Here is a 25,965-nt window from a genome sequence, read left to right as displayed (position 1 = left end):
TGTTCCTAGCTGCTACATAAATTTCTTTAATTTAATGATTAAGTTGGTTTAATTCTTAGAGACATAGGTCCTAGAGAGAATTCGAATATAATAAAGATAAGTTACACAAAAATGAACTCTATGGGGACCAGCAGATGGCATAATGGCTATGCTGCTGGACTCCCACATGGGCGACTGTGATTCGAATTCCAGACTCAGAGGTTTGAAATTCACGCCGAGTGTGTGTGCATGGGTGCCCCAAATCCTGAGAGAAGAATGAAGAAGAAGGATTGCGCCATATCCATTTCCCTGGCGGGGGGGGGGGAAGATTTTTCTTTTTCTTTCCCTCTGTCTCTGTCTCTCCAGTGAACACACCATGCTATAGCAAAAATCTCTCTAAACAAACAAACAAAGAACACTATGGTCCAAAATATAAACTCTCTTCATCAGGTCATTTTTGTTAAGACTAGGGAAATGTATTCACAATTTCCTCATATGAAATGGTAGCTTCCACAAATACCTTAAAAGAGAAGAAAGTATAAGGGTATTTATAGCCACCTTATCTGTCACTTGTTGTTCAAAAGGAAAGCATTAAATATAGGACCTTCAGCTTTTTTCTTAAAATGTTTATATATGACAAAGCGTTTCTCTTTAATTAAAAACAAGTTTCAAGTTTGGTCTTCCTTAGTTTGTTGTTGTTTTGTTCTGTTTTGTTCGGAGAGCTTTTTGCTATAGGATGAGTGCACTCACCAGGAAGACTTCTGACCTCCAGAACAGTAAAAGAGAGAGACGGAGAGATAGAAAGCGAGAAATCACCCCCCAGCAGGGATGGCCATGCTGCAATCCCTTCTCCTCCATTCTCTTGGGATCTTGGGCACGCACACACATGAACCTGGCGTTAGTTTAAGCCACTGGGTCCAAGACTTGAACCCCATTCAACTACATGGGAGCCCAATGACATAGCCATTATGCCAACTGCTGGTCCCTGTTGTTGTTTTTCTCTGGTTTTCAGGGTTCTATTGTTTTTGGTTTTGGTTTTGGTTTTGGTTTTTTTTTTTTTTTTGGGGGGGGGCGATACTCGGTGGTGTTTACTTATTTTCTATTATATTGAACATATTGAGGGTTACATACATACATATTGTGCTATGATTATGACAGTCCAGCCAATTAACATTAAAATGTTTAATTAAAAATCACTATTAAGGGCTGGCCCTGTGCCCAATTGGTGAAGGGAGCCAGCTGCACAGTGGCTTAAAAAACAAACAGCCACGTGTGTGTGCATCCCTAAAATCTGGACAGGATAGAAAAACAGAAGAAGGGATTGTAGTGTGACCACATCCCATTGGAGGGTACTTTCTCCCTCTTCTTCTCTTGTGTCTCTCCCTGTCAAATGCTTGCAGACAGTAGCAATTATTAAAAAAAAAAAAAAAATTGATCCAGCAGATGGCATAGTGACTATAGTGCCAGATTCCCACATGGCTGACCTCAATTCAAGTTCTGGACCCAGCAGCTTGAAAATCACAGTGGGCACATGTGTCTGTGTGCCTAAAATCCTGAGAGAGGAATGGAGAAGGGACTGTGGTACGGCTGTCCTCCAAGGGTAGGGAAAAGATTTCTCACTTTCCCTCTCTCTTTATCTCTGTCTCTCTGTCTCTGGTCAACATATGCACCCTCTAGCAATTAAAAAAAAGCACCGTTATATTGACACTATTTTTCCTATTGAAAGAAACACACGCTGTAGCAGAAGAGAATGTGTACACATTTGCAACTAATATAACATGAACATTTAAAATATCACTAGTGTGGAGGATAGAATAATGTCCCCTTCTACAGAGATGCCCATGTCCTAATCTTTGAAATCTGTGATTCTGTAACTTTAACTAGTAAAAGAAACATCAGAGATATGATTAAATTAAGGTTCTTAAATAAAGTATCCTGGATTACCTAGGTGGGCCCAGTGTAATCACAAGAATCCTTACAAGACAGAGGCAGGAGGAGTATCAAGTTATAGAAGGAGACATAATGACAGTCATAAATGTTGGAGTAACCTGGGGCCATGAGCCAAGGAATGCAGGCAGCCTCTAGAAGCTGGAAAAGACAAAGAAACAGATTTCCCTCTAGAGCCTCCAAAGAAATGCAGCTGTGCTGACCCATTTAGATTTCTGACCTCCAGAACAGTAAAAGAATAAATGTGTGTTGTTTTTACTACTAAGTCAGGAGTAAGTTGTAACAGCAGCAACAGGGAACCGGTCCAAAGAGTCAAACCACCACAGTAAGGTCATCTATCATTTTACTTCATCTACCTTATTTAGCATGACCACCTCCCCCGTCTTTCAGCTGGCGAAATAGCAGAACATTTTTTACTACAGGCATACTACCTGAAGAGTTTTGCTGGTATTGTTCCTAGGCAGATGTTCATGTACACAAAGATTGAAAGAATAAACTGATAAATAAGAACTAGAAAGGCTTCTGTTGAACATTTAATACAAACTGGATGTCTTATATTTTATAAAGCTCTAAGTTAAATAATTGCTCAAGGTACTGCACTAAGCAATGATACTTATACCAAAGGACTCTAGCTATCTATTCACTTCAAGGTCTGAGAACCAATTATGTACATAATTGGTATTAAAAGGCCTGACTGAGTTTTAGTCAACCAGGATGAACTACTCATTATACTTCCAAAACTGTTCATTGCTACCTCCCAAGAAGTCTGCAAAACAGGCACAAGATAGAGCCTTACCTCCAGGCTGGGTAAATAGGGAGACCCCCAAACCTTAAGCTCCTATGCAAGGGTAGTGCCCCTGCCTCACCTATGTATACCAAGCTAAGCTCAGGTGCTCTGATGCCTTTGCTTTTCTGGATTAGCAGCTTGCAGTACTATGCAAAATACAGTACATCCCACAAAATATTCCCATGCTGACTTCATCTACCTTTCACTGAACCACTTCCCAATAAACGAAGAGAAAAGAGAAATGGCCAGAACCACTTAGAACCTCTCCAAGGCTGCTCTTCCTGTCTGCGTCCACAGCATGCCCTACCACTCTTCCCAGGTAAAGTGTCACATTCATATTGTTGCTTCTGGGTCTGACTGAAGAGTCACTGTGCTTCACTTTTCTTGTACTTATTGAACAGACTTCCAGATCAAAAAAACAGTCATAGTGAGCTGGAATGATCAATAGTCACCCAACAAAGATAAAAAGAATTTCTGAGGGGTTTATTAAAAATCCAAATGGAGGTCTTATTTAAGAAGTCTTGCCTATTCCAATGGCTCCCAAAGTTTTCCCAGTGTTTTCCAGTGGCCATTTTACAGTTTGAGGTCTTAGGTATAGATCTTTGATCCGCTTTGAGTTGATTTTTGTCAATGGTGGGAAGTAGGGGTTCAGATTCATCTTTCTGCATGTGGATACCCAGTTTTTCCAGCATCATTTGCTAAAGAGGTTTTCCTTTTCCCACTGAATTGACTGGTACCCTTTGTCAAAAATCAGTTGTCTGTATGTCTGGGAATTTATTTCTGGGGTCTCTATTCTATTCCATTGGTCCACCTGTCTAGTTATGTGCCATTACCATGCTGTTTTGATTACCACAGCTTTGTAGTATATTTTTGAGATAGGGAGTGAGATGCCACCAACTTCACTCTTCAAGACAAATTGTATGATTGTCTTTTCTAGGTCTGTAAAGAATGTCTCTGGCACTTTGATTGCTATGATTAAATTAAGGTTCTTAAATAAAGTATCCTGGATTACCTAGGTGGGCCCAGTGTAATCACAAGAATCCTTACAAGACAGAGGCAGGAGGAGTATCAAGTTATAGAAGGAGACATAATGACAGTCATAAATGTTGGAGTAACCTGGGGCCATGAGCCAAGGAATGCAGGCAGCCTCTAGAAGCTGGAAAAGACAAAGAAACAGATTTCCCTCTAGAGCCTCCAAAGAAATGCAGCTGTGCTGACCCATTTAGATTTCTGACCTCCAGAACAGTAAAAGAATAAATGTGTGTTGTTTTTACTACTAAGTCAGGAGTAAGTTGTAACAGCAGCAACAGGGAACCGGTCCAAAGAGTCAAACCACCACAGTAAGGTCATCTATCATTTTACTTCATCTACCTTATTTAGCATGACCACCTCCCCCGTCTTTCAGCTGGCGAAATAGCAGAACATTTTTTACTACAGGCATACTACCTGAAGAGTTTTGCTGGTATTGTTCCTAGGCAGATGTTCATGTACACAAAGATTGAAAGAATAAACTGATAAATAAGAACTAGAAAGGCTTCTGTTGAACATTTAATACAAACTGGATGTCTTATATTTTATAAAGCTCTAAGTTAAATAATTGCTCAAGGTACTGCACTAAGCAATGATACTTATACCAAAGGACTCTAGCTATCTATTCACTTCAAGGTCTGAGAACCAATTATGTACATAATTGGTATTAAAAGGCCTGACTGAGTTTTAGTCAACCAGGATGAACTACTCATTATACTTCCAAAACTGTTCATTGCTACCTCCCAAGAAGTCTGCAAAACAGGCACAAGATAGAGCCTTACCTCCAGGCTGGGTAAATAGGGAGACCCCCAAACCTTAAGCTCCTATGCAAGGGTAGTGCCCCTGCCTCACCTATGTATACCAAGCTAAGCTCAGGTGCTCTGATGCCTTTGCTTTTCTGGATTAGCAGCTTGCAGTACTATGCAAAATACAGTACATCCCACAAAATATTCCCATGCTGACTTCATCTACCTTTCACTGAACCACTTCCCAATAAACGAAGAGAAAAGAGAAATGGCCAGAACCACTTAGAACCTCTCCAAGGCTGCTCTTCCTGTCTGCGTCCACAGCATGCCCTACCACTCTTCCCAGGTAAAGTGTCACATTCATATTGTTGCTTCTGGGTCTGACTGAAGAGTCACTGTGCTTCACTTTTCTTGTACTTATTGAACAGACTTCCAGATCAAAAAAACAGTCATAGTGAGCTGGAATGATCAATAGTCACCCAACAAAGATAAAAAGAATTTCTGAGGGGTTTATTAAAAATCCAAATGGAGGTCTTATTTAAGAAGTCTTGCCTATTCCAATGGCTCCCAAAGTTTTCCCAGTGTTTTCCAGTGGCCATTTTACAGTTTGAGGTCTTAGGTATAGATCTTTGATCCGCTTTGAGTTGATTTTTGTCAATGGTGGGAAGTAGGGGTTCAGATTCATCTTTCTGCATGTGGATACCCAGTTTTTCCAGCATCATTTGCTAAAGAGGTTTTCCTTTTCCCACTGAATTGACTGGTACCCTTTGTCAAAAATCAGTTGTCTGTATGTCTGGGAATTTATTTCTGGGGTCTCTATTCTATTCCATTGGTCCACCTGTCTAGTTATGTGCCATTACCATGCTGTTTTGATTACCACAGCTTTGTAGTATATTTTTGAGATAGGGAGTGAGATGCCACCAACTTCACTCTTCAAGACAAATTGTATGATTGTCTTTTCTAGGTCTGTAAAGAATGTCTCCGGCACTTTGATTGCGATTGCATTTAATATGTAGATTAATATGGGTAGAATTGCCATTTTGATTAAACTAATTCTTCCAATCCAGGAACATGGGATGTCCTTCCACTTTTTTATGTCATTTTCAATTTCTTTTTTTAGCTTCATGTAGTTTTCCTTGTGGAAACTTTTAACTTCTTTAGTTATATTTATTCCTAGGTATTTTATACTTTTTCTGTGGCTATGGTAAATGGAATTACTTTTTTTAGTTCTATATCAGTCTGCCTGCTATTCATATATAGAAATGCTATAGATCTGTATGTTGATTTTGTATCCTGCAACTTTACTTTATTCATGTATTACTTCCAGGAATTTTTTCATGGATACCATTGGGTCTTCTATACATACAATCATGTCATCTGAAAATAGAGTTTCCCCTCTTCTTTTCCTATTTGAATGCCTTTTATTTTATTCTCTTTTCTGATTGTGTTGGCGAGGACTTCCAGTACTATATTGAAAAGGAGTGGAGAAAGTGGGCATCCTTGTCTTGTACCAGTTTTTAGTGAAAAAGCTTTGTAAGCTAAGCAACACATGATTGAATGTATAAAATAAATTGAAATAAAAAATCCAAATGGAGGGACGAGCTGATGGTGTAATGGTTGTTTGGACTCCTATGTAGTTGACCACGGTTTGAGTCCCGGACCTGGTGGCTTAAAAAAACTCACACTGGATATGTTTGCATGTGGCCCAAAATCCTGAGAGGAGAATGGAGGAAAAGGGATGGTGGTGTGGCCATCTGCCCGCAGGGGTGATTTCTTGCTTTCTGTCTCTCTGTCTCTGTCTGACTCTCTGGCAAGTACACATGCCCTATAACAAACAAACAAACAAACCTCTCTAAAAAAGAAAATGTCCAAATGAAAATATGAAGTCAGCTTATCTGGTAGATGTGAGTTTTGCACTGGCAAAGCTCCTTGAATGACATCTCCCTTCCTCATTTTACTCCAGTCTCTCATTATCATAGTTCCGCTATTATTCCCTGACATTTTCAGATTAATATAATAATTTCAATTCTTCCTTCAAAAGTAGGAAGGAAAGTCCTTTTCTGCTAGGACTCAAGAGAGTCCCCAATCATGCCCAAATTCACCAGGTCAGATGGTATTGCTAGAGTCAAATTGCAGCTCTCTGTAAAACACAGCATGTAGGTTGTATATAAGATGCTGTCAACAATCCCTTCTACTTCTGCAAACTCATGCCACTCCTCCTATCAAGAGGTAGAGTCTCCTACCCTGGAAGCTAGGCTGTTCTTGTGACTTGTTTCTACCAACAGAATGTAGCAAAAGTGACAATATGCCAGTCCTGGGCCAGACCTTCAGCTTCTGTTCTTTGAAAGCCACCCGCTTTGTGAGAATGCTCAGGTTTGGCAACTGAATGAGGAATGGCCACATAGTGAGAGAGAAGACACATGAAAAAGACTTGAGGCTCCTAGACAAACCCACCAGGTGCAGGAAGAGAGCTCCCCCAAACCCCACCCAAATCACAAAATCATTAGCCAATAAATGGTGATTCTTCAGCCACTGTGCTTTGGGGTAATTTGTTATGCAGTGATAGTAAACTAACAGGGAGTCTGGATGGTAATGATCTCTAAGACCCCATCTGGTCCTAATGCCCTTTGTTTTTTATTGCTTCTCAGCTCAAAATGCTCATCTGAAAGCATTAAACCTAGGATGAGATAAGTCAAAAGGACATGATTTTAGGAGATGTCCTCCTACCTCCACCCCAGTGTTTTGCAGGTATCACACAGTTTGTGACTGAGAGTTGAGAGCTCAGGAAGCTTCCGTGAGCTTTGGCTCCTGGCATCTTTCCAGAAAGAGAGGATCAGTATTTGGATACCCTGGCCTCGATATCTATAGCCCCCTGACAGAGAAAGAAAGAACTAAGTGACTGCTACAGAAAAATTGAGAGTATCTGAACTGAAAGAGGATTATGCTGTAATAACAACGAGTACTGGATTTCATAAAATCCTCAGTTCCTAAGTTCATGGCTGGAAACAAGGTCCCCCCTGAAGCAGTGAGTTCAGTAGCGCCTTGAAAAGTGAGCGTGACTTTTATATCTCTGCTTTCTCTGCTCCATTAATAAGGCCTGGTATGCAACTGCAGTCTAGCCAGACAACAATGAAGAAAACACAATTTGGCTGGGTGATGTGGAAAAGCAGCAGTCCACCTGGTGTGACTTAGAAACACACAGAGTTCTCTGCAACGCCATCCAGGAGAGGAGGCAGAGGGTGTGACCTATGCCCGGTGCCTGTGATGGAGAAAAAAGAAAGAGGGAGACCAGTCAGATCCTAGAGAAGAATATAAACAAAATGAGCCTCGACAAAAAGAGGTCATGAGAGCATTCCAGAAAACACCCCCAACACACGTTTACAGTTTAGCAATTTCAGCGTTTAATGATGTCAGAGGTTGTTTTGCAGGTTACCTGGCAGAGGTGGAAGGCCTGCGATTCAGTAATAACAACCACATTGCTCCAGCTCCCCTCACTAGAGGAGCAGGGTGGGTCTCCAAGAAGTACCCTGGGAGCAGCTGGCCTCAGCTCTATGAGACAAATGAGCATACCATGGTCACTCAAAGCTGGAAGCATTCACATGACCCAATTATGCAACGTCCACTGTTCTAGAGTCAGAATAGAATTCTTGGAGCATAGAAAAGTACAGGATTGAGAACCCACAGGAAACTCTGACACTGGCCACGCTTCAGTTGATGCACAACCTGGGACAAATCTTTCCCCTCTTTGGGCCTCCCTTTCCCAGTCTGTAAAATGAGAGTTAGATAGAATGATGGCTTACCATCCTTTCTAACATCACGCTTTTTTAAAGTATATACTCATTTGATATAATTCCTTCTTTCTAAAAATTAACATGAAAATGTATACAGCAAATGTCTATGTTTCCCTACTGGGACATATTATTTCATATTGTTGTGCTTGTGAAAATTACAACAACACAGAGTACAAAAAGTCTGTTCACATTCAAGACAGCCTATACAGAGGAGGCAGAAGTTCACCTAGAACCTCATCTAATGACTCAATGCTTTATTAGTTAACTTTCATTAAAGCTTTTGGGTCAGACGCTGTGGCCAATACACTTTTTATTCGGTCCTGGGGGAAGTTTCTTATTGAGATGTTCTTTGTGGTACAAAACAGGAATAATCCAATGTTTATGAGTGGTCTAAGGAAAGAAAGGTCCCTTACTGTAAGCATGTAAAGTAGATCATTAACAGAGAGGTTCAACTTCGGTATTTATCCCAGTACTCTTGGTCCTTACTCATACTTTCCTGTTTCTTTTTAATGGCACAGAGCATGTGTGCACGCACATGAAAAGAGAGTTTGATTTTTAATACTATCTACTTAAGTGATAATAAATTGATACTGCACTGTTCAAATCTAACACAACTGTCTTGTTGACTTTCTCTCAGATTTCTAAGTTTGAGCAATGCTTATGCAACTGTGTTGTTATTCACACCATACAAACTCATGGTCCCATATAATCATTATGAATCAATTATTTGATCAATATCAACTGATCTTTTGGGGCCCCTTATACGCATTTTGTCTTAATTTTTTACATCATTGCTGTTAGCTATGTAATTTATTTTCATTCATGTTTTCTAATGCAGTGTTGTTTATTATTTTAATTTTGTCTAATCCTTTTATGCTAATTTGGCTTGATTATACCTCATTAACATTTTTTAAATAATTATTTAATTTTGTTCATTTATTTTAATTTGACCAGAGAGACACATGCAGAGAGAGCGAGGGAAATTGAGAAAGCAAGCCACCATGTTCAGGACCCAAACCATGGTCAGCCATATGGAAGTGTCCAGCACCTTAACCACCACACCACCTGCTGGTCCCCAACATTTATTTTAATTTAAACTAATTTGAGTGATTTTTCCTTGTAATATAAATTTGTTTTACTTGTTTCTGTCATCTTGTTTATTAATGTGCTTCCCTTTCTTTTTATTTTCTTCTGTTTTCTTTCCATTTCTTAAGGTGAAGCAGTTTTATTCTACTATTTATTTGTGTTTCTTTTTTTCTTTAAGGTTTTTCCTTTTTTTTCTTTTTTTTTTCCATAGGCTATGTGTACTTGTCAGAGAGAGGAAGAGAAAATGGGAAATCATCCCCTTGGGGGATAGTCATTCCACAATCCTTTCTCCTTTCTTCTTCACATGAGAGAGGAGAGGAGAGAGGGAAAAAAAGGAGATCTCCTCTCAGGATTTTGGGCATGGCTGGTGTGGTTTTTAAGCCACCAGGACTGGGACTCCAACCATGGTTAACTATGTGGGACTATCTAGAACCTTACTCCCCATACCACCTGCTGGTCTACTTATGTTTATTCTTGACACAGTGTCACTGTTTTCTCTTTTTAAGAATTTTTACTGAATATAGTTGGGTTTCCAAGTTCTAGTTCTAGTTCTACTATATATATAGGGGGGTTTCCAAGTTCTACTTCTAGGTCTCATATCTTTTTACAATCTATTATTTTCTTCTCTTTCCTAAAAAATCTGGAAGTTTTTTAGCTCTTCTTTACTTATCCCTTGCTTTCCACAGTAAAGTCAATCTTCTACTGTTTCAAAAATTATTTTCAATTTTGCCATGAATGAGTTCATCCAGATAAATTACATATTCACATTGATTTGTTCCTGTTTAATGATACAATCCATAGCCCCTGCTCTACTAAGTTTAAGAATGCTCATCAAATGCTCTTATTCTCTTCCAGTGAATTTTTTCAAAGCAAATGGTTCTGAATTTTCAGGATGTTTGGTAACCACCTCCAAAAATGCAGAGGGCTCTCAAAGGTCTACCACTTTGTCCTGTCCAGTCACTCACAAAAGGAGATTCCTTTTTTCCCTTACAGCCAGAACACAGTTCTCTGCCTTAAGGTCTTATTCTACTCTCCCCCTAGTCAAATTTTTTTGGTTGAAAGTTGAAATGGTCAAAACTCCAGCTGATACTAGACTAGCAAGGCCCTTGAAGGGCCCAGCCATGGTGGCATAATGGATAGTGCACTGCTGCCAGAGTCGGGCCGCACGGGAGGCCCAAGTTGTTTCTCAGACCAACTCAACCAAGGTGAGCACAGTGGCATCTACCTGGGACCCTAGCTAACTGAGAGACTGAGGTGGGAGAACTGCAATTCTCTCTCTCCCTTTTCCTCCCTTCTCTTTTCCTTTCTCCTGCTCTCCTCCTTCATGAAATAAATAAATAAATAGTCATGAGGAATGTAGCAAAACGGATAAGGTTAGAGTGGAGGCATCAGCAATAAGTAAGCTCCAGAATTTTAAAGCTCTCTTGGGACTACTCTTTTGTACTTTATTTAAGGAGAGGCAATAGAGTTAAGAGTCAGATTGCTTGGGTTCAAATTATGTCTGTGGCTAGGTAGTTGCACAGTGATGATGCAACTGGACCCGCATAGGAAAGGTCCTGGGTTCATGTCCTAGGACCTCCCTTAGATGCCAGGCATGTGCACATGTCCCCAAGATCTGAACTGGCTGAGACTAGGAGTGGAAAACAGCATGAAAATGGGGGTGGAGGGATTCTTTCTCTTTCTCTCAATAAATAAACTTCTAAAAATTACTTTTTAAAAATTATGACTCCACTACTTGTTATCTCTGTAAGCTTTTCTCAATTTAGTTTTTCCATCTAAAAAATAGTTGGAATACAAGTACTACTTCACAAAATTATTGCATGGATTAAATGAGGCAATGTATGCAGATTACAATATCTAGTACATAATAAGGATAATAATATTATCTGATATTGGCTCATATGCAGGTAAAATTTAACTTGTAATTTGTGCAAATTTTGTCTACATTTTCCTAGTAGAAATTATCAGAAGAAACTCCAGAAAGATTGTTTTAAAGGAAAACAGGCAACCCAACAATAGATTACCAGTTCAAAGATCTAGCATCCTGATCATGCAGCATCAAGAAGCAGAAAGACGCTGCTGCAGAAGCTGGAGGAGCTGACTTCCCAGGTGACCTGAGCACTGGCATGGGTCTGGGTCTTGTCTACAGTGGTTCTGGTGGTGTAGGAGGTGTCAGAGCTGCCACAATGAACCAGAGCCTGCTGAGCCCCCTGAAGCTGGAGGTGGACCCCAACATCCAGCCCCTGTGCATCCAGGAGAAGAAGCAGATCAAGACCTTCAACAAGTTCTCCTCCTTCATCGACAAGGTGTGATTCTTAGAGCAGCAGAACAAGATGCTGGAGACCAAGTAGAGCCTCCTGAAGCAGCAGAAGACAGCCCTGAACAACATGGACAACATGTTCAAGAGCTACATCCACAACCTGCGCCAGCAGCTGGGCACCCTGGGCCAGGAGAAGTTGAAGCTGGAGACAGAACTTGGCAATGTGCAGGGGCTGGTGGAGGACTTCAAGAATAAGTACAGGATGAGATCAACAAACACACAGAGATGGAGAATGAATTCGTCCTCACAAAGAAGGATGTGAATGAAGCTTACATGAACAAGGTAGAGCTGGAGTCTCGCTTGGAAGGGCTGACCAATGAGATCAACTTCCTCAGCCAGCTGTATGAAGAGATCTGTAAGCCACAGTCTCAGATCTTGGGCATGTTCACAGTCCTGTCTATGGACAACAGCCACTTCCTGGACATGGACTGCATCATTGCCCAGGTCCATGCCCAGTATAAGGAAATCACCAACCACAGCCAGGCTGAGGCTGAGAGCATGTACCAAATCAAGTATAAGCAGCTGCAGATGCTGGCCAAGAAGCACGGGAGTGACCTACAGCACACAAAGACCAAGATCTCTGAGATGAACCAGAACATAAGCCGGCTCCAGGCTGAGATCTAGGGCCTCAAGGGACAGTTTCCCTGGAGACAGCCATTGGTGATGCTGAGCAGTGTGGGGAGCTAGTCATTAATGGTGCCAATGCCAAGCTGGCTCAGCAGGAGGCGGCCCTGCAGCAGGCCAAAGCAGAACATCATGTGGCAGCTGTGAGTACCAGGAGCTCATGAACATCAAGCTGGCCCTGGACATCAAGATCGCCACCTATGTAAGCTGCTGGAGGGCGAGGAGAGGCTGGAATCTTGGATACAGAATACGAGTATCCATACGAAGACCACCAGTGGCCACTCAGGTGGTTGACTTCACCCTCACTATGACCTGAGCCCCTTCCAGTCCAGCTTCGGCTCTGGTGGAGGCTCCAGCTCCTTCAACCACACCAAGACTGTGGTCATAAAGAAGATTGAGGTGCGTGATGGGAAGCTGGTGTCTGAATCCTCTGACGTCCTGCCCAAGTGAAGGGTCACTGCAGCCCCTCCTCACATATCCTCTTCCAGTGGCTACCCCAGGTAAGAGAAGCAGTGGTGCAGGGGAGCAAATGGAATAGAAGACTCACCTGAAGCTCAGCAGTCCACTCTGGGGAGGACTCTACTGTTTGGGTCCCCCCTCTTGCCCATGCTCCCAAATGGAAACCAATTTAATAGTATTTTCCAATAAGGTCTCAGCTGGTCCTGCCAAAAAAGAGGGGAGGGGGGGAAGAAGCAGCAGAAAGAGTCAGGTCTGAGTTCCAGCTGGGAGTTTCATCTCAACACAAGTGGTGAAAACAGGATCCCTTGGCCAGGTCTTGGGTAGATGAGACCACTTCTACCAAGAGCTATGCTCTATGCCTCCTCCTATTGCTCATGGGGAGCAGGCACTGCCTTTCCTGGAGGACCACACTGCCGGTGCCCTTGTTCCATCTAGAGAAGTCACAGAGGATCTGCCAGGATTGGCTCTCATCTACTTCTTGTTAACTCCCTTTGGTTAAAAGTAATAAAAATCTAAATCAAACTATATCAAGGGGATATGAACACCAAAAAAGATAGGTATAAAATGGAAGTTTCAGGGGCCAGCAGGTGGTGTGGTGGTCAAGAGTGCTGGACTCTCACATGGCCAACCATGGCTCAAGTCACAGACCTGGTAGGTTGCTCTCTCTATCTCTCTCTCTCCCTCTCTTCCTCTCTGGTCAAATGAAAATAAATATATTACATAAATAAAATTAAATAAAATAATTATTTTTAAAAATAGAAAAAAAATGGGAGTTTCCTTGACAATTAGACCCGGGTTCTCAACACCCTGAAGACCTTCCTAGTCACTTTTTTCTTTTGTCAAACTCCACCACCTCCTTAAGCAATTCTCCTTGGTATGCATTATTGTAAACAGTTCCAAGATTGTAACCTAAAAGTGGCAGCAGCTGTTAAAAAACTATGACTAAGCAAACAAATGATTTGACTGGCCCAGCATGAGTTACCTATTCAACCATGAACCACTCACATTACAGCTAAAGAAATGGAGAGTTGTTTGCCATCCCTCATCAGAACCATATTTGGTGCAAAGAATTTTCTCTCTATCTCCAGTGATTGCACATACCTTCTGGCAAATAAATAAATGAATAAACATTGTAAGGAAGAAGCTCCCACAAAGAAGAGGATGTTGTACTGAGAAGATAAGCACCACCTAATAACAGTACCTCCCTTGTATACTATCTCACCTGAGAAAGCAAAGGACACTTACATTTCAACTATTTAACAAGTAATACATCTTGGACAAACAGAATGGTTATTAGTCTTAATATTGCCACTGAATTCTGGAAACTGTTTTGTTGTGCCAAGCATTATCCTACAATTTGCAGGACTCTAGGAAGACCGATAGGTTCCCAAAGGAGGGAACCATCTGGATGGCAAGAACAGCATGAGATTACACAAAAGGCTCCAGGAAGTGACTGCCCAGCAACCAATATGAATGTATTCCAACAGTGTCAAAAGAGGGTCATTCTCTGTATGCTGGCTACATTTGGTTCCACAAACATTGTACCTAACCATATCCCTAAAGTGTCTAATACGTAGATGGTACCCTTCACTGCACACTAGTGTTGACAACAATTTCTTTGCCCCTTTTGCACATTCTATTGGTTGTTTTAAGATGCAGAGGAAAGAGGTGAATATTGGTTCTCATGCTAACAACTTGACTAGAAATATCCACCATTTTTAAGTAAACTTTTTCACTACAAACTGAAACTCATGGATGCCTGGAAATTCAGCAGCCTGGTCTGGTCCCTGCATCTGAATGTCCCTCTGTTCACAGAACATCCAAGGACAAGGAAGAAATCTGAACTCAACACTGGACAGCAAGGGTTCTGCATATCGTAATCCAGACATGTGAGTCCCAAATATCTGATTTTTGCTGCCTTTAAAATATAGTAAAAACATATTTATGAGTCTTCTCAGATTTTATGGTATTTATTTTGTCATCAGTTCACCATTTTTTAATGAGACTTACCAAAACTAACGACCAGAACTAAATATTCTTTGTAACCCACTAATTGTTCTACTGACAACCCTTACTGTTCCGTCCTAATCTCAGTTGGACTCAATCCAACTGGAATAAAGTAGTAAGCTTTATCAAGCTGATTAAACCCTCCCACCACACACATACATTCCCTCTTCGTTCCCTGAATGACCACACACTTTAAAGAAAATATCTCAAAGATATTTCAACTTGTTTTTAAAAATGTAATATCCTTCCTGGAGTCATTATTTTTCTGTTTTTCTATCTCTTTCAGAGCTATCAGAATTCTTTAAATTTTTTCCCATAAAAACACCTTCAGCAAGAATAGCCCCCCATTCACTGTATTATAAACCCTATTGTGTAGACTATAAACTGTAGAATTTAATTTAAAATAATAAAGTATGTTTTGTTCACAAAATGTTGAGATGCATGTAAATTATTTCAGATATATGTAAAATTTCTATTAAGAAATGAAAGAACCCCAGATACTTTAGTAATCATGTGAATTGAAATGGAAAAGAAGATCATATCCTCTGAGAAAGCATAGCCCAACTCCCTTTGCCTATAATGTACTGGCCATCTTTTGTTGATGATGTATGCTGGGCCCTCACCAAAGTCACCTTTCCTGGAGCTATCCAAAGACTTATTCTAAGTTTTTCTTTCATAGACCTCAGGTGAAATGTTTGCTGCAGATCATGTAATGCCAGAGAGCATTTTCTGGGGTTTGGGAGGATGGATGTGCATACCACAAGTTGGTCCTGCTTAGCTTATGGGGTCAGTTTCCCAAACAAGTACCCAGAGAGGTCTCAGTATGATTCATTTCGCTTATAAAGTATTTGGAGATTTTTGCTGATCTGACCCTTGTTCCTCCTCCAGTCTTATCTCGTGCTCTAATTCTGCATGCACAAAGGGTCTGGAACACATCAAATAACTATTCTGCATATGCTAATACACAACTTGCTTCTTCTCATGTTCTTTTATCATCTGAGATCCCCTTCCTCTGATCTTTTCTATCTATTCTGATCCCTATTGAAATATTAAAAACATAGGCTATTCAGCAAATTATATAGAGCTGGGTAAATCATAAACACTCAAGAGTTGGCAACTTCTCTCTTCTTCATCATTGTCATCATTATTATCACCACCATTGCCTTCACAATTATACTCAAAGATGTATTTCAAAAGCCCTTCTTTTTTAATTTTTTTATTATTTTATTTATTTATATTACTTGTTAGTTCGACCAGAGAGAGAACAAATGAGAAAGCAAGTCACCAGGTCCACAACTCAAACCACAGTCAACCATGTGGGAATCCAGTGCCTTACCCACTACACCATCTGCCAGCCCCCAAATGCCCTTTTTTCTAAGAAAACTTGCCTGGTCTTCCAGCCAAAATTAATTGTACCACATCCCTTACACTCTGTGCTTCTTTGATTCAGCTTATCATTTGTTTCATGTTACTTTGCATGATAGCCAGTTTATTATTATCATTGCTACTGTTGTTATTTTTTACATATAAACTCACTCATTAGTGTATAGTCTCCTGAGAATAGGAGTCATATTTTATTTTTTTCATTGTCATTTATATCCAGATCATGCTTTACATTTTCCCTTCATAGACACTTGATAAAAATTGGTCAAATTGGAGTATTTACTGAAATGATCTTATTTTGTCAATGTTTTAATATTTCCTTTTGGTTGTTGGTTTACTGAAAAGCAGCAAAAAAAGTTCTTGGTACTGCATCTGATGTTCTATAACTTCTTTGCGTAGTTAAGTATGCTTGATTTTTAAATACTTATTTCAGAAATCGATTCTGAGATTTGGTACATGAATGTTCTCAATCAGTAGTATGATTTGGCTACTCTGGAATGAACTTCATGTTGTTCCTTAAATGTGCTTTTCTTTCGGACCCACGTAGAAATACAAGTCTAGGTTGCTCTTAATATTTTCACAGGATATCCTCTGACCCCTACATTAACTTGAGAGTACTGCAGGAAGCAGTGAGTGATTGGTTTGGGTTTGAAATCCCAAAGCCTGACCCTCTAACTCTCAGGCCCAAACTAGACAGGAAATTTCTAACAGTAAATCAAGAGCTGAAAGTGCATTTAAGACAGAACTAGAGAAAAGGAAGCAAAAATTGGGAATGACCAATAGGATTACTTTTATTATAATTTAAAGATAATCTGCCAGCACAGAAGAAATCTATTCACTGATAGCACAGTGTGATGGTATAATTTTTTATAGAAAACTCAGTTTTCTTGTCTTGATCTTCAGTCAGTTCAGCATGGGCCCATGTTCCCTGGAATCTGGGGTACAGAGACTAAACAGAGCACACATGCAACTTCCAAACTGTAGAACTAATTACCCAAGATCCAGACCTCAGTTCTTTGCTCTTATCCATTTACTACATCCAATTTCCACATTCAAATCTTACTTCTAAGCAGCTGACTCTCAAATTTGTAATTTAGATCCATTTTCTAGAACCTGGAGACAATATACTAACTGTATATCTCTACCGACATAATCCACCAGGACAGTCAAATGTACAAAACCACTGCCAAAATTCAGCCTTCAAAGCAGGTGACCCCCTTCAGTCACCTTATTGACCCTAATGTCATCATGCCAAATCTAGGCTAGAAGTCTTTTGAGACTATCAGTCCTCCTTTACGTCCAACTTGACTGTCATATCTTGTAATTTTGGGACCGTGTTTCTCATTCAAGCTATGCAGCAGTTTCCTAACGTTCTGTTCAAATTACCCCATGTGTTACTACTCTTAAAACACGGCTCTGGTCTTGCTATTTCCCTGCTTAAAAAAGCTTTTTGCCTTCTCATTACCTCCTCAATTTAGCATCCAAGGCTACCCAGATCATCCTAATTTCTTTCTTCTTCTTCTTCTTTTTTTTTTTTTTTTTTTTTTTTTTAGAGAGAGAGCTTTTTTCTATAGGGAGTGTGAGCTCACCAGAGAGACAGAAAGTAAAAAAATCACCCCCTAGAGGGGATGGCCACGCCACAATCCCTTCTCCTTCATTCTTCTCTCAGGATCTTGGGTATACTCACACACATGCCTGGCATGAGTTTTAAGCCTCAACCTGCAGTCAACTATGTGGGAGTCCAGCAGCATAACCATTATGCCATCTGCTGACCCCCAAATCACCCTAATTTCACACTGTTCCCATGTACATTAACCACAGTTGCATTATATTTGCACGTATGTGTGTGTGTGTGTGTGTTCTCTATATTTGCTTCATCTCTGAACCCCTTACAGCCTTGCACTAGGCTTTGCACATTATCAGTATCATTAAATATTCATGAATTTAATTTTACATGCCTATCTTGATTCCAGAGCTTATGTCTGTACCTACGCAAATGAAACACTGCTTTTATCATATACCAATTTGTGCCTAATCCAGATCCTTCTAATCTGTATTTTTGATAGTTTAGGCAAAACCCAGACTTAAGCTTATCTTTGCAATGCTACCTTAAAAGTAAATTAATAATATAAATTTTTTAGCATGGCATTTTTAACTTACTTTATAAAAACACTTTAAAGCATTAAGAAGGACTCTTGTATATAATTAGGAGGGTTTTTCCTTTTTTTCTTTTAATTGCCATAAAACACATTTACTTGCCAGAGGGAGAATGGGAAAGACAAAGAGACAGAAGAAAGAGAAAATACTGCTTAGTGAGGAATGGTTACCCCATAATCCTTTTTCCTCCACTTGTCCATCCTGTCAGGAGTTTAGGCATATACACACATGCTATATGTGTTTCTTTTGCCAGGTCTAAGGTTCACACCATGGTAGGCCATATAGGATTCAGTCCCCATGCCCAGGGCTTAATCCCTGTACTACAGAGCCAACCCAGTATATTTTTTAACATGTACTTATACTCATTTAAACCCAAATGCATCTTAAGCTTATTGAGACACTTTTTTTTTTTCTTTTTAAGGGAGAGATTTTATCATAGGGCACGAGCACTCACCAGAGAGACAGAAAGCGAGAAATCACCTCCCAAGGGGTTGGCCACACCACAGTCCCTTCTCCTTCAGTCTTCTCTTGGGATTTTGGGCATGCATGCACACGCACCTGGTGTGTTGTTTAAAGCTACTGAGTCCGGGACTCAAACCACAGTCAACTACATGGGAGTCCAGTGACATAACCATTACACCATCTACTGGTCCTGAGACACATTCTTTTTTAAATCTTTTTAATCCACCAATCTCACTCCACTGATTCAAATCAGTGAGACTTGACTTCATGTGTAACGTTCCTCAGTCTTTGACTTCCTACTTTTCAATGATAAATGCAGTAACTCTGCTCTGTATGACATCAAAATTGACTACATTTTTTTCTTACTTTAAATTCATGGAAAACCATCACTGCACAACTGAGATGACCTCTTAGAAATAAGAGTAGCAGCAGAAATACCCTCAGCCCCTCTGCCTCCAACAGCTGGTGCAATCTCCTGGTGTCTTATGGGTTCCTCCTTCATCTGTGAAAGGCAAAGTGATGGCGGAGTCTCCTGTGTCTAGGCTCCAGCTACGTCTGGTCTTCGCCCAAGCCACAAGGACTAGTCAGTGGAGTCATAAGGGTAAATCTTATTCTCTGATTACTGCCAGGTGGGTACAGGAACCGGTCTGGAATCAGGATGACCTTTTTACCCCAATCTACTGTCCACACCTCCTCAGCTGACTGATGAGGTTCCCATTATCCCAATTGCCCTCAGCAATAGCACTCAATCATCGCTGCATCTAGCACAACATGGGAGTGATTTGGGAAATGTGAAGCTGCACTGCCTACAGACATCATGGAACTGGGAGAAAATGCTGTGGTTGGATGCCTCATACGGCATTAATTAAAAACAACCTGCATTTTCACAAATGCAGCTTTCCCGCCTACTTATCCTCCTCTACAGTTTCCAGTTAGCAACCACAAAAACAGCCTCTGTCCTTTAACTTCACAGAAACCGCCAGTAATTCACTCCAAGGCACAGGATTCCAAAGGAGTGGTTCTTAATTAATCTGTGCAGGGGAGACATTTTCCCATGCAAGTTACCAAGTGAGTGATAACCCAGTGTTGCAATATCCCACTCAATTTGCCTTAATAGTCACACAAGCAAGGAACTTGAGACCTAGCAAAACTAGCAGCACTTTGGAACACTGCCATCTGCTATCAAGTCCCTTTGGCCTAGAGGCTGCCCTTCTGGATATATTACAGTAGGAAAGTCTTCCATGGAAAAAGGGTGATTCAGGACAAAGTATACAATGTGTGCTTATTCTTATATACATGGATATTTAGGGAAGGCATGTCATGTTAATTTAACTTCCCAAGTTCCTATTTTCTCATCTCTTCAATGGGATAGTCTCTAGCCATTTTATAAGGTTGTCATCAAGTAAATGGACATCTTAGGTATACTACTCAATATGTGGTACAAAAACAATGTTTTCTTTGCACCTCACTGCTCATATTTCCCACCAATTCCAAATTCCCCCTTTCTCCGTTTCTCAGATATGAGCATGCAACATGAAGTGACAGGTAAATATTTCCAGATTCTTCCATTAAGGGGAGCCAAAAACAAATTGAAAGTGACTACCATCCATGTACCCCAATATAATCTATGTATTTCAAGAGAAAAATCAAGTAGGCCAGTTCATCTTTGCATATGGTGCTTTCCAGATAAATCCACTAAGATGAGATCCTTAACAGATTGATATGTGAAAAAATGTGATTCAACATTGCCCTTAACAGAAGATATAGCTAGACAAGGGGACTTTGAAAAGTCTGTAGGAAAATGGAATTAAGGGATGAGTTTATTTTGGCAAAAAATTTGTTAACACGTGTCATTTTTTTTTTCATAACATGCTTTGTCCATAAATTGTTTGAAGATCCACATTGGATGCATGCACACACCACAGTAAATAATTGTTATTACTAGACCCAAAAAATGGTGACAAAGGTCACTAAAGTCAACCTTGGAATGGCAAACAACCAGGAGACTGCAGTCCAAAGGCTGAGCATGAAAGTGACATAGAGCAGGTCTAACATTATGATTTGTAATGGGAGTTGTTACAGTTGATGCAATTATTGTAGGGTAGAATTTCTGTTATTTTCAGCCCCTTTTCCCCTACTAACGACCTCTTTTGCTCATAAGCAAAAGCCTCTCTGGGGGCCAGCACATGGTGTAATGGTTATATCGCTGAACTACTACATTGTCAACCACAGTTCAAGTCCTGGACCCAGAGGCTTAAAACTCATGCCAGGCACATGTGTGTGCATGCCCAAAATACTGAGAGGAGAATGGAGGAGAAGGAATTGGGGTGTGGCCATCTCCATAAGCAGTGATTTCTTGCTTTCTGTCTCTCTGTCTCTCTGTCTCTCTGGCAAGTGCATGCCTCCTAGCAAAAATCTCTCCAGGAAAAAAAACAAAAAAAAAAGAAAGCTTCTCAGTGTCCTTCTCCAGAACACTAGTTGTCGTTGGTGGTGACTTTGGCATTAGTGTTTTATGGTTAAAATGTTTCTTGATTGGTAGAAATGAGACAAGATAATGTGATCAACAAAATTATGTCCTGGGTAAGTGTTTTGGGGATTGATGGTATACAACAGTGTTTGAACTCATAAAAAGTAAGGATGATTAGGGCTCTTAGAGAACACGTGGTTGAAATCCTTCATTCCTCATTGTCCAAATAAGGACATTAAAGTTCCTAAACGGGGAAAGACCTGCCCAAAAACCTATCACAAAGCAAATGAAAGAGAAAGCTTCAGAAGTCCTGACAGCGAAGGCTGGCCTCATGTCACATGAGCAGAGAGATCAGTGCCATTTTCCCCAGGAGTTACCCAAGAGGCAAGTTCAGGAGGTCTACTATCATTGTTTCTCTATTTAGGAACTGATTGCTTAATTGAAACAAGTATTAATAGTACAAAAGGGAAATAAAAATCCTTATCACTAGTTTGTTTCTTCTTGGAAATTTTGATGTATTATATGGGCAAGTTTTCAAAGTTTCAGCTTTTTAATAACTTTATATACTTCATAGAATTCTTGGTTTGAGGTGGTCAGGTCATGTCGTTCTTTTTTCCCATTATTCTATAAATAATTCCCAAATATTCACTCCTGCTTTTCTTGCTTAATATTATTTGCATATTTTAAAAAATACTTACCCTTATCTACAAATGAGTTATCTAAAACAATTTCATAAAAACTGAATGTTTAGGGGCCAGCAGGTGGTGTGCTAGTTAAGGGTGCTGGACTCCCACATGACCAACGATGGTTGGAGTCCCAGATCTGGCAGCTTGCTTTCTCACTTTCCTTTTCTCTCTCTCCCCCTCTCTCTCTCATATATACACACACACACTCTCTGTCCCTCTCTGGTTAAATAAATAAATAAATAAATAAATAAATAAAACTTCAATAAAATAATTCTTAAAAAGAAAACATGACTTTAAAAAAAGTAAATGTTTATAATCTCTACTTCATACTTTTCAAGCCTATGCACACTCAAGACTAATGTGCCAATTTTGTTACAGATTCCTGGTAACTCTATCCATGCCTAAGATCATTTTGCCTACTTTATATTTTTGACCATTGTTTGCACCCCTTCAATTCTATACTGTTTTTATGCTTTAGATAATCTTATGTAACCCTTCAGCAACCTTATGTTGCCATTGTTTCATGATGTGTTGTATTTTCCCCCCAACTTTCAGGGATATGGTAAAAAAAATAATCACATACAGCCTCAGAAAAGACTTAGGGAAAAGCTATGCCTGACTTTTTCAATTCATTGGTTTTAAGAATAAAAAGGAATACAAAGGAATGAAATGTGACTGGCAAGGTGTCCACTAAGTTGTAGAGATTTCTATTCCTACAAGCCTAGGCAAAAAAAATATACAGTGGACATTTGAGAAATCAGGAGGTGAAAACTGAGTATCAGTTCTGATATACATTGGGTGCTCTGAGATCACAGAGGAAAATTCCACATATTAAATGTTTCAAAAAATAAAAAGTAAGCTTTTTTACACAAAAATCTGCACATGATGTTCACAGCAGCTTTATCAATAATTGTCAGAACTTGGAAGCAATCAAGATGCCCTTCAGTAAGTGAATGAATAAACTGCAGTACATCTAGGCAATGGAATACTGTCCAGCACTAATAAGAAACAAGTTCTCAAGTCATGAGAAAACGTTAATGCATATTACTAAATGAAAGCAGCCAATCTGAAAAGGCTACATACTGTATGGTTCCAACTACTGGGCTGTCGAGAAAATCATGACATATTTTTCCATCTTTTTCTATGCAAAAATGCATCATGACTTTTCTGACAACCCAATACATGACATTCTGGAAACGTCAAAAAACTAAGGCAAAAAAAAAAAAAAAGTAAAACTTTTTACTGTGACAGTGAAAAGTTCAGTGTTTACCAGAGGCTGGGGAGAGGAAGGGATGTTTAGATGATGCACAGAGGATTTCAGGGTGGTGGAAATACTCCTGATGATACTGTAATGGTGGGTACGTGATGCTAAACATTTGTCCAAATCCACAGAATGTACACCACCAAGGATGCACCAAATGTAAACTATGATTTGGGGTGATAATGATGTGTCCATGTTAGGTTCATCAACTACAATAATCAACCACTCTGGTGAGGATGTCCATAACAGAGAGGCTCTGCATGCAAGAGGGCTGGAGGGTGTATGGGAGATCTCTACTCTTCATTCAAATTTTCTGTGAACCTAAAACTGTTCTAAAATAAGTAAGTCTGTTAAAAAAGAATAAGCCTTGATTATCTTCACTCTCATTCATTATAGCAGCTGACATTATGTGTTTACTCAGTGTCAGATAGCTTTCTACATCCTTGTATCTATCAATTAACTTCATCTTCAAAAGCGCCCTACAAGTTAACTACTAGTCTGCCTGCAGTTCACAGCTGAAGAAGCAAAGACACAGAATAGTTTAGTGATATGCACAAAATCACACAGCTATAGCTTTCCCCTTTCAGAAAGTCAAGCTCCAGATTTCATTCCCTTCCGTTGTCTCTGAGGCTTTATGCTGAACTTCCACATCCGAGTAGCAGTTGGAATATGAAGGGGATGAGGTGAATAGTTCAGAGCTTGTTTGGGGAAGAGTATTTCCTGAGCAAAGACCAGGAGACCTCCCAGATGTACCTGTGGATTGGCCTATGCAGAGGGACCCTGACCTCCTCAGCCCCAATCAGCATGGAGATGGGGGCGGGGGGGGAGGGACTGTGCCAGTCCATTGCCCACATGCTCTGCTCTGTTACCCATGCTGAACTCCAGGCTGAATGTGCAGGTCCTCACCCCTGTAGGAGGACCCGATTGAAGCTATAGAGTGCACAGGAAGCTCCTGGGGTTTATATGGCCACCTCTTCCAACTTGGGCAAAGGGCACTGCTGTTTATTTTCATGAGAATGGAGCTAGAGAAGCAGAAGGTGTTTCCAATGAAGATCCACCTGTGTTGTGTTAAGAAAGACACAGGAACCGTGGCTTTGAACTTCAGTACCAAGGACTGTTTATTTTTTCTTGCAACTAATAGAAATGTAGTCTGTGAGTATCTGTGGGCTGAGGAGGGCTGCTGCCTCCTGCCCCAATGGCATACCACCACCTAGGAGTCTGTCACCGGTTCTAGACCACCTTCACCATGCCAGGAGTCAGTCACTTCAGCACAGGAGGCTGCCATGTTTCCAAAATCAAGAATTGCTTGGTAACCAGCAGTTAGCGTAATGGCTATGTCGCTGGACTCCCACGTGGTCGACCGCGGTTCGTGTCCCAGACCCGGTGGCTTAAAACTCACGCCGGGTGCGTGTGCATGCGTGCCCAAGATCCCGAGAGGAGAATGGAGGAGAAGGGATTGCGGCGTGACCATCCCCCCTGGGGGGTGATTTCTCGCTTTCTGTCTCTATGTCTCTCTCTGTCTGTCTGGCGAGCGCACACGCCCTACAGTGAAAATCTCCAAAAAAAAAAAAAAAAAAATTGCTTGGTCACGTCCCTGAAGTAACTACCAAGCCTGTCTCTCTCTGTCTGTCTGGCGAGCGCACACGCCCTACATGAAAAATCTCCAAAAAAAAAAAAAAAGAATTGCTTGGTCACGTCCCTGAAGTAACTACACAGCCCAGCTACCTTCTCTCCAAGAACTTGCTCCCTCCTGCCTGTCTGATACCCCCACCCACCCACTCAACATGAAGGATGTCTAGGATCAGCTGGACTTCAAAACAGTATTGCCAGAAGCACAAGAATCAACAGGTCAAAGCTGCTCTGGGCTTTCCCAGCATCCTTTCCTTTTCTTCCCTCAATGTGACCCAGGAGTCTAACCCCTTATTACACCCAGGCCCCAAAGTCTTTCTAAAACAAACTTGCATCACCTAGGGTTAGGTCCTTCCCCTACAGCCCCAGAGGAGAGTAATTAATAACTCAACTGACCCTGCTGAGATAGTAATTGGTGACTTCAGCCTTATCTTTCTCTCCTGCAGATATTTCTGATTAAATATCAATAGAAGTCTGAGGCAGGCAACAGTCAACTGTGCAAAAACTTTCCTAATGGTGAAATTTCTGGCACTGTGATCCTAGTATTTTGTGGTGATGTCCAGGGCCCTCTGGAGCCACGTGGGTATACTCTATCACCCCCAGATCTTTCTGTCCACACAAACTACAGTGAAGGCTGGATCCCCAGACCTGGCAAGCTGAGTTCCTACAAATTTAAGGGACCCTGCCTCAAATCAGGGCCAGGAGCACTTCCTCATTCTCTGGTCTGCCTCTGTATGAGTTAACAAGTCACTACGGGAAGAGCAGGCAAGGGCCAGAAGCCCAAGACCTAAATGCTAAGTCCTCCCAAGGGCAGCTCTGCTTCAGATGTCTGTCGCTAATGCAACATAGTGACATTGACAAAGACGCTTGCTTTCCAAGGCCATCGTGAAGATCCAGTGAAGTACTGGACACTGTTTTGTGAGTGCACAAATGTAACATTCTTATGACTAGAAGCTAAAATGTTAAACAAGGGGTTAGCAGATGGTGCGGGGTTAAAGCGCAGGACTCCCACATGGCCTATCTTAATTTGAGTCCTGGACCTGGCAGTTTGTTTTCTCACTTCACTCTCTCTCTTCTCACTTCACACTCTCTCCTTCCCTCTCTTTCTTTTTTTTTTTTTTTTGGTGGTGTTTTTGCCAGGGGTC

At 40.7% G+C, this 25,965-nt stretch overlaps 1 pseudogene; it reads left to right on the top strand.

Moving 5' to 3' along the window:
- The first annotated feature begins 11,491 nt into the window (after positions 1-11,491).
- LOC102473278 (keratin, type II cytoskeletal 8 pseudogene) lies at positions 11,492-12,759 on the top strand (annotated as a pseudogene).
- Positions 12,760-25,965: the final 13,206 nt, after the last annotated feature.

This window comes from Tupaia chinensis, unplaced genomic scaffold, assembly GCF_000334495.1.
Source record: "Tupaia chinensis unplaced genomic scaffold, TupChi_1.0 Scaffold144952_1, whole genome shotgun sequence".
Lineage (NCBI taxonomy): Eukaryota > Metazoa > Chordata > Mammalia > Scandentia > Tupaiidae > Tupaia > Tupaia belangeri.
The sequence above is the reverse complement of the archived record's forward strand: the minus strand, read 5'-3'. Positions and strand labels throughout refer to the sequence as shown.